The sequence below is a fragment of the Balearica regulorum genome, chromosome 2, assembly GCF_011004875.1.
Source record: "Balearica regulorum gibbericeps isolate bBalReg1 chromosome 2, bBalReg1.pri, whole genome shotgun sequence".
In the NCBI taxonomy this organism is placed as follows: Eukaryota; Metazoa; Chordata; class Aves; order Gruiformes; family Gruidae; genus Balearica; species Balearica regulorum.
The window spans coordinates 40,974,123-40,988,222 of NC_046185.1; positions in this window are offsets into that span (position 1 = coordinate 40,974,123).

Consider the following 14,100-nt stretch of genomic DNA (forward strand, 5'->3'; position numbering starts at 1 on the left):
TGCAGTCTAAGAGAGCACCACCATCCCCGAAGAGCACAAAAGAGAGCAACCTGACGAATAGCTCCTCCAGACATGCCAGGGGAAAGCCAGGACTGACACTGAACTCTGAACTTCATGAGATAAAAGTTGTCCCTGCTTATTTGTATGCCTTCAGATTAGGTATACAATTAGAGGGCAGTTGAGTGAGAAGGTGAGAAGGAAAACAGACAGGACACAAATCCATCAAAACAAATCCAGAATCTTTCCTGTCATCAGGTGATAGGTCTTAAGCAAAGAGCCAAAAAAGGGTTTTGACCACTTCTGACAGCGACACAGGAATCTCTTTGTGAATGCACTGGGAGTGACAAAGATCTTTTTTACTTTTAGAAGTTTTTTATAGAATGATAACATGGGGGATTAATAACATATAAAAGTGTTTATGCACTTCTTGGGAAAATGTTTATCCCTTTCTACCCACTTTGGTGCATAAGACCCTCTTGATCTGATGGTATAAGGATTGGACTTGGTCAAAGTGTAACCCTTTTCTCAGAAAGTGACTGAGTCATCTTTGTAATCTAGTAAAAAGTCTACCTCTGTGCACATTCAGGCATCACCTGACAGAAATAAGTTTCCACTCTTTCTCATTTCTGTTAGTCCTTCAGCTCCAGCTGCAGGATGAATGGGTCTGTTCTATTTTTCTGACTCACGGATCTCCAGGACATGTGTTTTTAAACAAGAATTATCTCTTTATTTCCTATTTTCCAGGTACTGGAGAATCAGCAGGGATGGTCCAAATGCTTCACTTCTTCAAAGCTCTGTTCAGGACCTTTCTCTTACATAGAACCTCAGGCAAATCATCTCTGAGCAATAGGAGATGGCCTGGAACCTATTTATTGTCTGCTTATCATGTTTGATATATACTTGCACATATTTTCCTCTTGCCAGAGCTGTAGTAAGACATTCTAGTACCCAGAGTATCTAATAGTTTGCCCTTCTAATAATGCACTTTGAATAAATATTTGTTCAAATATTTATATGTTCGAATAAATAATTAAATATTAGAGCTGCAGGCACTGCTTATTGATTGTTCACAGTAAGTGTTCATAGTAACAAAAATGGCATCGGTTCTGCCTAGCCATGTAGTCCATCTCTTGAAAAAGGGATTGCTGGTATGGCTGGAAAGGGATGGGCTCAATGGTACCTGGTATCTGCAGTCAGATCACCTCTGCTTTGGGAGAGAAAGGCAGGGCCACACCAGTGGCCCTGATGGGCCTTTTGGAGGTCTGAAGTTTCACTGCTGGATCCAGGTGCTCAGGTCTTGCACTGGAAGGACTTAATGAAAGTGCTTGACCCTTCCTGGATCACTGAAGTAGGATTGTAAAGGGGTAGCCAAAATAATGACTCATCCTCCCTCCTATGGGCTCTACTTGGGTGAAGTCTGATGGGTCACTTTCAAGCAGACTTGACAGGAGCATTTGCTCTCAGAGGAGGTCTCCCCTTGCTGTACATGAGCTTGTTGCTGCTGTAAAAACACAAGGATGTTGAGCTGCACAGTCTAGTCATATCCCAGCACTAAGACGAAGGTGACTGGTGGGTATTTGTGTAACTTGCTTTAGACAGCTTCCCATGTGAGCCTTCCCTTCTCTAGAAAGGTTTTCCTCCAGGCTAACCACACTCATCTTCAGTGACCGTGTCCCCTTACCTTGCCCCCATCCCTCTTGTGTCCTTTAGGGTATGGATGTGGTAGTGCAGCAGGGCACCACGAGGTCTGAGGGCTCCCCAGGGTGGCAGGGCAGGGCCTGGAAGCCTGTCCTGTCCTACCACCTCAGCCAGGAGCACTCGGGGCCACCAGGGCAGCCCCTGTCCCGGCATCAGGCACCTCCCTGGGGACACGGACAGGCCCGGCAGTGCCCTCAGTCAGAGACCCAGAAAGCTCAAGGCTGTGATCTCATCTGCCAACAGTGCTCTCCTCTGAAGAAAGCCTGGTGCTCACCTCTGCTACTTTCTGCACCCGGCACTTTGTTTTGTTTAGTCTGTAATCTCTGTGGTACAGAGAAGCCACCATCCCACCTGAAGACAGCAGTGCAAGTGACAACTAGATGCTGCCGATCCCACCTGACACCACATCCCGGTGCTTCCTGATGCCCTCTTTCCATCTTCTCTGCCTTCCTGCCGGGGCTCACCCCTGAAGACCGAAATTCACCCTCAGCACAATCCTCTCTCTGGGGCTGAGAAATCTGCATGGCTTAATTCCATAGGCCTTGTCAACATGTCTTGGGAAGAAAGTAGCTGATTAAGTAGTAGCTAATCCTTCTTCGCTGTTAGAATGAAAAGTAGTACAGTAAAACATTTTGTATGATGTTGCCTATCTCCTGAAGTTAAAAGGGTAAAAAAGAAGAAAAGCAAATAACTATATTTTGGGTAAAACAGAAAAACTTCCTGATCAGAAAAGGAGCTATTTACACATGCTCTTCAGATGACCATGTGCTAGCCAATTTGAAATTAATATAATTTCACAACTGTTTCATAGCTCTATCTTTGTTCCTTGTGCGTGTTATTAATCCGTAAGTGACACCGTCCTGCTCACTGGCTTGCAGCGGTGAGGAGGAGCCATGCCTGGGCTGCCTGGGAAGCAGAAGCAGGGAGAGGTGAGGGGACCTCGCAGTCCTGTTTCTCAATGGCCAGGCTGTCACCTGTCACCTTCTGCTCAGTCAGGCTCATCCATCCTAGTAGAAAACTGCTTCAATAATCCTTACTTTGTCCTGTTTGCATTAAATACAGAGAGCCGGGAGTATGTTCTCCTGTATTACCTCCCTGCCTGGCGTGGGGTTTTGCCACCTGTGCCTGCCCTGAGTGCCAACGCTTCACAGAGGGCTGCTACATTTCCTCGGGTGTGAGGAGCACTCCGGGGAAAGCGAACCAGAAGCAAGACTTCACATCTTCACTTCTGTTCCATAAACACCTAACAGTCTGAGGCGGCAGGATGGCACGGAGGGGTGCAAACAGAGTGCTGTGGTGTGATTGTGCCATCAGCCCTCTGAACTTGTGTGGTGGACAGCTCTGTGGCTGGCAGCCCATCCTGGGGCAGCCCATCCTCGGATGGAGGTGGTCTTCTGCTCCCCAACGGCTCCTTCAGGACACTCTTACTGACTGGGTCTCCTCTGCCTAAGTGGGGAAAAGGCAACTCTAATACATGAAAACAGAAACTGGAGAGTTGATTCTTTGCACGTCCAACTGATGTTTCCAAATGTTGCCACCAGAGGATGTACCAAGCACATTTTTGCTGGATCAACACATAAACAGATTAAAATAGCCAGATTTACCAGCAGAGGTAGCATAACTTCTGTATAGAGACAGGAAATTTCAGTGTAAACAACAGTTCATGAAAAAGAGAATACAGAGAGAGACAAGAAAGTTACGCACTGTATTTTCTGATGCATTTATTCCACCAGCTCTTGAATCTTTAACATATTAAATGGTAAATGCATTTCTGATTTTTTTAATACATTGCTAATACTGGGAATATCTAGGCTAGGCCAATTCCAGTCTTTAATGCAGTTTCTTGCAAAGGCAGCAGCCATTTTGATGGTTGAATATTTTTCATTGCAGTAATTCATCTTCTAGATCCGGGATAGTCAGCAATTTAAGCACTGGACAGAATAAAAAGTGTTCAAAGAGACAATGGCTACTAGACTGCAGCAGTGACTCAAAAGCTGTTTGAAAAATGGTTTCTATAAAAAGGAATGGTAAGAGCATCAACTGTAGATAACAAGACAGCATTTAAAATTGGTGTTTTAGAGAAAGATCTGTAATCTTCTCAAAGAGAAATGTCAAAGATTCCTTAGCAGTTACATCCTGTATCAACAAGAAAGTATATATTTTTAACTGAAAAAACTAATTGATTTCCCCCCAGCATTTTTCCCCCTTATTACATGCACTGAATATTTCTAGGAAGCCACAGGTATACTTCAAAATGTACATTCCGAAAGTGTATAATGTAGCGAAATATTCAGGAATACACAGTCTGCATTAATTGTTTTCAGACTTCATTAATGGTCTGACTCTGATGATTCAGTGTCTTGTTCAGTGGCAAACCACCCCATTCACTGGAACAGGATCAAGCCTTTAAAAATATATTTTAAAATTAATTATTTATCATCGTACCCGAAAATGAAAATGATTCTTTACAGGAGCTTATGTTCCATGGATAAACTGAGTTATGCGATTGTGATTCCTTCCTAGAACTGACTATGACTAGTTAACTTGTTTATGGCTCTGTGTTTGTTTAGGCGTAAAAGTCTCATCTAATAACTGAGGAGTTACTAACTTTCTAAAACAACCTGTTTACTCAGTACATGTTGTCTCTGTATTATGATAAACAACATGAAATCAGATGGATTAAGGAAAGACTCACTGGTCTATGTTGAAGTCTGCAGAGAAGAGTTATTCTGGATATAAATTGCAGTTATTGTTTATTTGAATGAGCTTGCCAGTATAGAAATTAGCAGAATAATTTTCCTTTAGTTACAGTGCTCACAACATCCGCAATTACTGTAGTAGAAAGCAGTGGATGAACAGATTCTTCTTCCATATTGTAAATACAGTCAGGTTTTTCAGCTGGCAGTGTACTAGGGTTCATTTTTTAACCAATCATACACTTTTTCAATTATTGGTACTATGTCCAGCTGCTTAATCCTGTCTTTTTGAAGTCAGCATGCAAGTGGTAGGAAGCTTGAATGTTGCAGTAAGGTTCTTTATTGAGCAGTCAATTATAAAGTAAATATTTTTGTTTTCTACCTAACGGCAAACAAGCAAATTCTGGGTACTTTTTCATACTCTTGTCTTCTCATGGCCACTATCTGTCCATGACTGCTGGAGTCCTTGAAAGACCTGTAGCGTGTCAGGTGCCTTGATCACTTCCTCTGAAAGTGGGAAGTCACTCGTCACCCCCCGGTCTCTGCGAAAGCGATAGAGAAGGAATTTGGAGCCCTTGGCAGCACAAGTCCCTGCTCACGCCCATGTAGTTCACAAGCCGTCATCAGAAGCTTCTCGTGGTACATTCTTGGAAATCTCTTAGCTCTGAGAAGTTAGGATATAACATCCCTACTCTTCACTGCCTTTGAATCTTCTCTGTTTCCTTTATTTGAATAATACAAAAGGAAATCAAACACATCATAGAAGTTTTATACATATGTATACACAACTGAGCAAGCAAAACTCAATCAGCATCTAAGACACAGAGGAAGAGAACGGTTCAAATATTAGTATTTTTTTGTTGTTAGAGCCTGACCGTATCTGTCCTCACTCATGCACGGATCCCAACACGTGGGGGTAGCGGGGAAAAGAATCCTCTGGATACACAGGACTCTGCCAGCTATACCCAAGGCAAGCCCATCACAGCCAGAAACACTGGGTAAGCAGACACCAGAGGCTCCACTGGGCAGCTTAGTGAAGAGATTGCTTCTGAGTTCCATGTTTATGAAGAGTTTGCAGAGCCAGGCACATCTGGTCTAGTCCTTGCAATGAAGTCGTTGCTGTTTGCTCCCATCATGGACCCACCTGCGCAGTCCCACACCTCTTGAGTCTCCACATGAGCCTCAAAGCAGCACAACCTCCAGCGGAGCCTTCAAGCAGGGCTCGGGAAGCCTGCAGCCTCCTCCTCTCTCCTGCTGAACCATACCTACACCCAAACCAGGGTCCAATTCACTGTCCTTAGGAGCACCTGGCACATGTCTCTTTTGCCCTTTCATTAGCCCAGGGTCCTCAAGGAGGTATTGTCACTTGTGCAACTGAAGAATAGTCAACCCCTCCAGGGTACAATAGGTAGGGCAATGCCTAAGAAATTCCATCACTCAAGTAAATGGTGCCAGACAGAGCTGGTTAGAGAAGCCTTTCATCCTGGCAACACTTTTAGCTCTGGGGTTTACATACATGGCTCTAAAACCGAATTTCTCTCACAACTGTGATGTCAGAAACCTCCAAAATGTTTAGCTTGTTGTGGGAGATTCCAGTTGTACTTCACGTGGTCTTCTCCTCTGTAGTGGACATATCTGGAGCCAATTTCTGGTGTGTAGCTTCATCCAAAACCTCACCATAATCACTAGCACCTCTGAAACTTCTCAGATGGGTGGCTGACAGGAAGCTGCCTGGTTATATGAGTTTTAACACATCTTTCAGCTATCTCTGAGATCCAAATGCAAAATCTGCTGGAACATGCAAGGACATCATGTGGATTTATGATATTTGCTTGAGTACTCTGTAGCCATAAACCAATGAATGGATTACAATGAGATAAATACAGTATTTTCTTCTGCCAAATGCAATTCTGTCCCAATACTTTTCATTGCATTATTTAATTGAAAGCAGCTCCCATTTTGCTCAACCTAGCAATTTGAAAGTTTAAAAGATAAGCCACATTTCTTTGTTTGAATATACTGTCAAATGCATTTGAAAATAAATGCTCAATCATGATAATGTTAAGTCTGCTCCTTATGTTTGTGAGTTTAAAATGTTAAACCTAATAATACTCCCTTTCTGAAACTGGGCCAATCCTGCTTCACTTGCAGTCAATGGGAATTTTGCCAAAGACTTAAATGAAAGCAAGGTTGGGGCCTATATATTAGCTTCAGGCTTTAGGACTCCACAGGAGCCCAGAATTTCCACTTTCTGGAAATTAAATATTTCCAACTGCACTGAGCTGTCTGATTGCAAATTGCTGCCACAACTCCAAAAAAAGCATTAAAATGAACACTGACAAAGAATGAAAAATTTTTTTTCATATTGCTGCCAGTTTTAAAGCAACAGTGATAAACTGGAAATAGACTTTTTATTTTTTTTTGAACAGTTACATTTCTCTGACATGACACAGCACCAGTCCTGCAGGCAAATACACACAAGGAGAATTGCAAAGCACAGGTACCATCTGCTTGTCTTCAACAAGCCTGTGCACAGCTTGGAAGCCCACCTACACAAAGTAACTGGGTAGCAGTAGCTGCTACAGCTACTTCAAAGATTTTTTGAAGAACAGTATCTTTTAACTGATTATTAAAAAAATTATGGACACCTTTTTGTAGTACTGAACTTTTTTATTTTGACAGAATGGTTCAAAAGGAAGGGTGAGAAAGTTTTAAACACTTTTGTTGCCAATTCTAATCAAACTAATTTAATAAACTCTTTCTCAGTTATTATGAAATTCTAATAAACTCAGTAGGCAGACGAAAGATGGACCAGATAAGTTTTACCTGACATAGAGAATGAATAGTCCTTTCAGCATTTAGTTCTTTTGAATGAACAGTCAACACAGCTCATGGAAAATAGTTTCTGCATTTGGATCAGTGCTCTATGAAATACCAAGCTATTTGAACCAATGCTTTAATCATGGCCTGAGAATGCAAGCAAACATGAAGGAAAGCAAGAGAGAGACAGGACCAAGCACATTATCTTACTCATCAAATTTAAGATGTCAGTCTTCCCAGACGCCAAATTAATCTCCTGGGTTTGGAGAGGCTTCCTCCCTCACTTCATTTAGTGACCAGAGAGCTCAGGTACAAACAAAGTGCCTCAGTGACACAGTGTCACTATCCCGGTGTGCCTTGTTTCCTAGAACCAGCATACTTACAAGGCTGAGGGTTTATCTGTGAAGGAGTTCAGAACAATTGTGAAGACATTTCAGAAATTATAGAATCACAGAATGGTTTGGGTTGGAAGGGACCTTTAAAGATAATCTAGTGCAACCTCCTCTGCCGTGGATTGGCATATGTCATAAAAATATTACATTTTACCCATGTTTTCTTTTTTGTACATTACTTCAGCACAGGGGAACACTAAAAGTCATGTTCTGATTGCTGTGGCATTGCACAAGTTTTGGTCCACAATCTTGAGGAACTATTTTGTCTACCACTTGAACCCTGCCCTGCAACGTTTTACAGATAAGTGAGTAGCTCTGTACCCTTTGCAGGGAAACTTAGAATCATTTTGGTTGGAAAAGACCTTTAAGATCATTGGGTCCAACCGTTAACCTGACACTGCCAAGTCCAACCACTAAACCATGTCCCTAAGCACCACATCTACACGTCTTTTAAATACCTCCAGGGATGGTGACTCAACCACTTCCCTGGGCAGCCCGTTCCAGTGCTTGATAACCCTTTTGGTGAAGAATTTTTTCCTAATATCCAATCTAAACCTTCCCTGGTGCAACTTAAGGCCATTTCCTCTTGTCCTACCAACTTAGAAAATTCCTTCTCTCCTTTCCTTTACTGATATCACAGTAAGTGGGGTCTGATTTAGAGACTCAGAATATCTACAGATCCAACAGATTTTAAGCACTTTTGAACAGCAATACCTCCTGAAAACCAGCATAAAATGTCTGTGTGGAGTTCTTTCCACAGCAGGATGTGCATTTGCAAATTCAACTTGAAGCTTATTAAAAGTGCATTATGTCTTTCTATGAATTATATGTATGCCATGACAATTCCATCTTACTCTGGATGGATAATTATGGATTTGTTTTATTTACCTGGGAAAGATGGAGTTTGGGGTACAATGTAGTGGTTAAGTAATTGCCAAGACACCGTAAAGACATTACTCTATTTAACGTGCACAATCGTACATTCAGTCAACTGATGATACAAGCCAAGCAGAACTAATCAAAACATTGAAGGTGGGTGCTTGCTGCCAGCATCTCTCCTGTATTTACCAGATGAGCTATTTACAAACCTAGAATGTGAGCTACTTAACTGTGAGTGAATTGAGTTTTAAAAATAAAATGTCACTAAAATTAAATAAAAATGTTCACTAAGAAGAGTTAGAGTTACAGTCTCTCTACAGATTGGATTTTCAGTAGGCATATCATTCACCAGTGATAATATCTTCACTTTTAGGCTGCTCACTGCCCTTCTAAAGCGCAAATATCCATTGTTAGTGAGAAATGAATGTTATCACCAGATTTCCCAAAATCTTAGAAAACACAACTGGAAAGAACTTCCAGAGTTCATCTGCCCACCTCCTCAGTAGGATCAGCTATATCTAAACCTTTCCCGAGGGATGTTTACCCAGCCTGCTATCATTTGTCTCATGTTGTAGCCTGAGACTCTGTGAGCTGATGCAGATCTCTTCAGCTTATTCCTCCAAGCTGGCACTGGAGGTGATCTCTTTAGGTGATCTCATTAGTTCAATGACTAATGTCCACTGCCTTCTGCCCCCCCACCCCATCCCCATCTTCCCAGGCTCAATTTCACTCCCAGCTCTTCTACCTCTTCTCCCCCGAGCAGCACAGGAGACATCTGTTCCACTGTGGTCCTCCATGGGCTGCAGGGGGACAGCAAGTGTCACCATGGTCTTCACAGTGGGCTGCAGGGAAATCTCTTCTCCAGCTCCTGGAGCAGGTGCCTGGAGCTCCTCCTTCTCCTCCTCCTTCTTCACTTATGTTGGTGTCTACATAGTTGCTTCTGTCACATTTTCTAACTCCCCCCTCACAGCTGCCATGCTGTGTTTTTTACTCTTTCGTAAATGTTACCAGAGAGGCACCACCAGCATTGCTAATGGACTTGGCTTTCAGCAGCGGTGGGTCCATCTCAGAGCAGGCTGGAAGTGTCTCTGTCTAACACGGGGGTAGCTCCTGGTGTATTTTCACGGAATCCACCCCTGCAGCCCCCCTGCTACCAAAATCTTGCAACATAAACCTAATACAATACCTAGTACTTTCAGTACAAGATGGCAACTTGTCACCTTTTTTACAGCTGTTGCACATTGAATCAAGAAGTTAAATATCAGTTAACAATACACCCTTTTCATCTTCTCATCAGTTTCTGGTTTCACCCACTCTCATGTTCTCAGCATTCTTTCTGCCTTGAGCTAGATATTCTGAAATCTTTCATTTTCCATTCTCTGTGCAGTTTAACACGGCATTGGTTTAGCCTTCTGCATATTCGGTAATCACCAGTTGATGATACTGTCTTTCTTTACCTATACGCTCCTCCAGAAATGCTCACTACTTCATCCTCAGCTACTCAGTGACCTTCTGCTACTGCTTTGCAGCCATGCTGGAGTATGCACAGCATAGCTAAGGTACCTGAGCAGCAGTCCCTCCATGAATCCCTCATCCAGAACAACTACTCCATTACTTTTTTTTGTAACAAATGCTAGTACATATTAGCTATTACTAAATCCTGAGTCTTTACCACAAGCAAAACTTAAGTGGGCATGCAGTTTAACCTGTATTAACTCTATAGTTGTTTATACTCTTTTCTACACAGATATGGAGACACCAACCTTTTCTTAAGAAACCTTAGCAACTATTAGATCATCTGTTAGTGTGTTAGTCTCTTCAGTAATACATTTCCAAAGAACGTATGGAGAAAAACTTGACTGGTAGAACCTATTACATTTTTTTATGGTAAACAAAAATTTTAACTGCACTAAAATAATTTTGCACCATTTTGCAGTGTACTTCAGACCATCATAGGACTTAAAGCTGCATGTCACAAAAATGGGGGATAAATAAAGTAGTACAAGATATAACATGCTTACCAAAGGACCTTGGTTCTGAAATATCCATGAAAATATCAAAGTTGTAATATTTATAAAAATATAGTTGTTCTGTATACCAAACTCATTGGTAATCTTAAAATTTGGTTGGATAGCAAAACAGATATTTTGCTTATAATGTGCATGTAAATCATACACATTAAAAACGATGTTTTAGAATTGAATGTTATGTATTTAAGTGCTTAATTGTAATTCATGGACTTAGGACCACTACCTAAATAGGAGGCTTCATTTCATAATTTTCTAATTTCTGAGTGCTTAAATACGGAATTTAGTATTACCTTGTCATATTTTTATCCAGAAATCTCTCTCTCTAGGAACAGTCATTATTTAAGTATGCCTTTGGTGCTAAGGGTCAGAAAGAGTTTTATTTATCTAAAAAAAATGTCAAGGAAATAGATGGTGGGATGGAAATACAGCAATATCCCAAAATCACCACGTATGCAGGCTTCATAGAGCTGCTTACAATTTATATATAAATCTTGACATTTGGTTTCATTATTTGTTTGTTGTTTATTTATATTCCTCAGCAGGCTTATGGATGTTCTCTAGTGTATATTTTCATCAGCTATCTTTCTTCTTAACCTGTAAAAGCTCATTTTGATTCTCCCAGATAAAGCATCTTCATCTGATATCAACCTTCTCATATCAGTAATTCTATTTCCTTCTGTGAAGAGTCTGATGATCTGGCTGCCTGGTAGCTACCATGATTATCTGACACAAGCTATATCTATACTACTTCTTCATTGCTTTCCACCATTAAACCAGAGGCAAAAGTGATGTCAAGAGACAAGAGGATGAGAAAATTATTTTGCATTAATAAAGCCCACAGTCATGACTGACTGATAAGGAACTCAGTGGTGATCTTGGAAGTGTAGTTTCACTCTCTGGATGGATAGAAGAGTGAAGGTATGTCTAAAAGTCATCACAGCAACTGAAATTGTCTTAATCAGGCATATCAGTACATGATAAGTGAGTGGCTTAGTGAAATGATGAGTGATGAATCAAAATGGTCAACATGTGCCTTGTGCATTTCATTGCTCGATTACACACAATTGAGAAAGACTGGCATTGAAAACCCTGTTCATCTCTTCAGTTAGGATGTTCCTATCTCCTTAACCTGAGACTAAGCTGAAAATAATAAGCAAAACTCTGTTTTTAACAAAAATAAATAAGGGAACATTGGTAACATGAGAGAAAAAAGTGCGGGATTCCACAGGTTTCTGATAGGCAAGAGAAGACATCTTGGCTAACTGCTGCAAGGAGGGCCATGCACCTTTTTTGTTTCACATCAGCTATAGCAAGATCAACTTTACATAAGAACAGGAAGCTGCTTGATGATAAAATAATAGTGGGTTTTGTGGTTTTATTTAGTTATTTTTCCCTCTTCTTCTCTTCATATTACAACCAGAAACAGGCTCCATAAAATAGGAATTTTGACCACGCTGTTTATGGCTTGTGATCATGACAGGTGTGGGTGTGGGGGTGTGTGTGTGTTGATATTCACATGGTCTGTGCCTAAGCTGAGGAAATCAGGACTGTTTGGAGGCTTGTGGACAGGTGTGTGAACCTAGACTATGTCCTAAATTCAGAAAGTCAGCTAAGATCGAAACAAGGGCACATGGACTGCCAGCAACTCATGCTCTGGTTAGGTCCCCAAGCTAGAAGGCTGAGACCAACCTGTATGTGTACCCTTCTGACTCTAGATACAGCTACTGGGGCAAACTCATCAATACCTATGATTTTATCCAGATTAGAATTTAAGTAATTAGGATTTTATTCATATTAAAAAAGCTAAATAATTTTGGGCTGCATGAATGAGCCAAAAATATCTTATTGTAGTATGTCAGCTTTCTGTAACTTTATTGTAACAAGAGTTTAAAGCAATACCCACAATACTTTCGGATCTATTCCCTTGCAGACTTATGTTTATATTTACCATCTACTCAATTAATTTCTGTTTCTTTAGGACTAGCAATAAATATTGCATTACTTATAGGATGACCTGTAGTGAATATTGAACTGGTGATTTGGGCAGTCTCTGCTTAGAGTCTTGGTGAGAAAAGATGAATTCTCAGCAGGAAAGGACATAAAATCATGAATAAGTATTTACCTAAGAATAATATCTAGCATGTAGAAGTTTTTAGGTGAGAAAAGCAAAGAAGGAATCCAAAATAGACTGTCACAATAAATCTATTCTTCTCATCTGCTCCTGGTTTAGTACTTTCACTTGACAGATTAACAGAGATGTGTAGCATATGGATTGCTCTGCTATGAATTGTTGCATGTGGTATTCAGGCCTAAAGTACATAACTCTTTTAAAATGATCTACAATGGAAAATTGTTAATAAATTTTTTCTGCTCAGATCAATGCTAGTATTAGTGACAGGAAAATCAATTTAAGATTCAGCTAGACCCAAACTTTCTTGAAATTTGTAATTATATGGCTAATTTTATTTGTTTAATTCTTCTGATTTCTCATTTCTGGTGTTCCTGGCTACAGCTTACACCAAAACAAACAAACAAAAAGTACCAAATGCTGCAGAACCAATCCCTCAGTCCTCCAAGAAAGGCTTTCACACACTGTTTATGGCTAAAACTCCAATGAAATGTATTTTCAATTAGACACAGATGCACACTGACAACACTATGATGACAGTTAAATTACCATTACATTCAACACAGAGTGCATTTGTGAATTTGTGACATGTTTTTTTTTAAATGGCCCTACTGAGAGGTTCCATGCTTTTAAGCAATGTTTACCCAAGGTCCTGAATAACTTTTACTAGTGGTTTTACACACAGGGAGTGAAATCCAGACCTTGTGAAGTAAATGCTGCTTTTACTGTATAGGTAGTGGGTCCAATAGCTGCATATTCCAATTCTCTCTCCCCAATAGACTATAAAGAGAGATGCTAAGAGCTTATGGGGCAATTGAGGAATGTTCCTGACACAATCCAGAGAGTCCTTCGCACACTTGATAATGCTATTTTTGTTCTTCGTCTTAACAATCTGATTACCAGGGCTGCTGTCTTGTGACCCATATCATACTATCTTTAATGACTGCAAAAATAAAAAAAAATTAAAAAAAAAAAAAAAAAGATTAGGTTAGGTCTTTATTTGAACTCTCAGGGGCATCTTGTCTTTCAGCACTATCCTTTCATTTACTAATTTCTGAATTTCATTTAACTATGTTTATTTTAAGCTCAAAACTAATAAAATCTATTGAGTGGGTGGTCAGAGCTGTGTTACAATTTTCCAAGCAAAGCCTATATTTAAAATGAAGTATCTATAATTCAGTTGAAGAGAATGAATTTCACAGCTTTGAAAAAATCCCTTTTTGATATGACTCATGACCATGATGGCAACTACAGTCATCAGATGTACTGGCAACAGATATGGTTATATACCTAAAATCACTGTCAGTTTAGTTTGCTGAATAAAAGAAATTTATAATAATAATTCATACCTGTGAAAAATATCAGCCTTCCCATGTACAATTGTGGAGTTTTAATGTTTTTAACCCAAATACATGAAAATGTTATTATGTTGATATAGACTACATTTAAAAAAATGT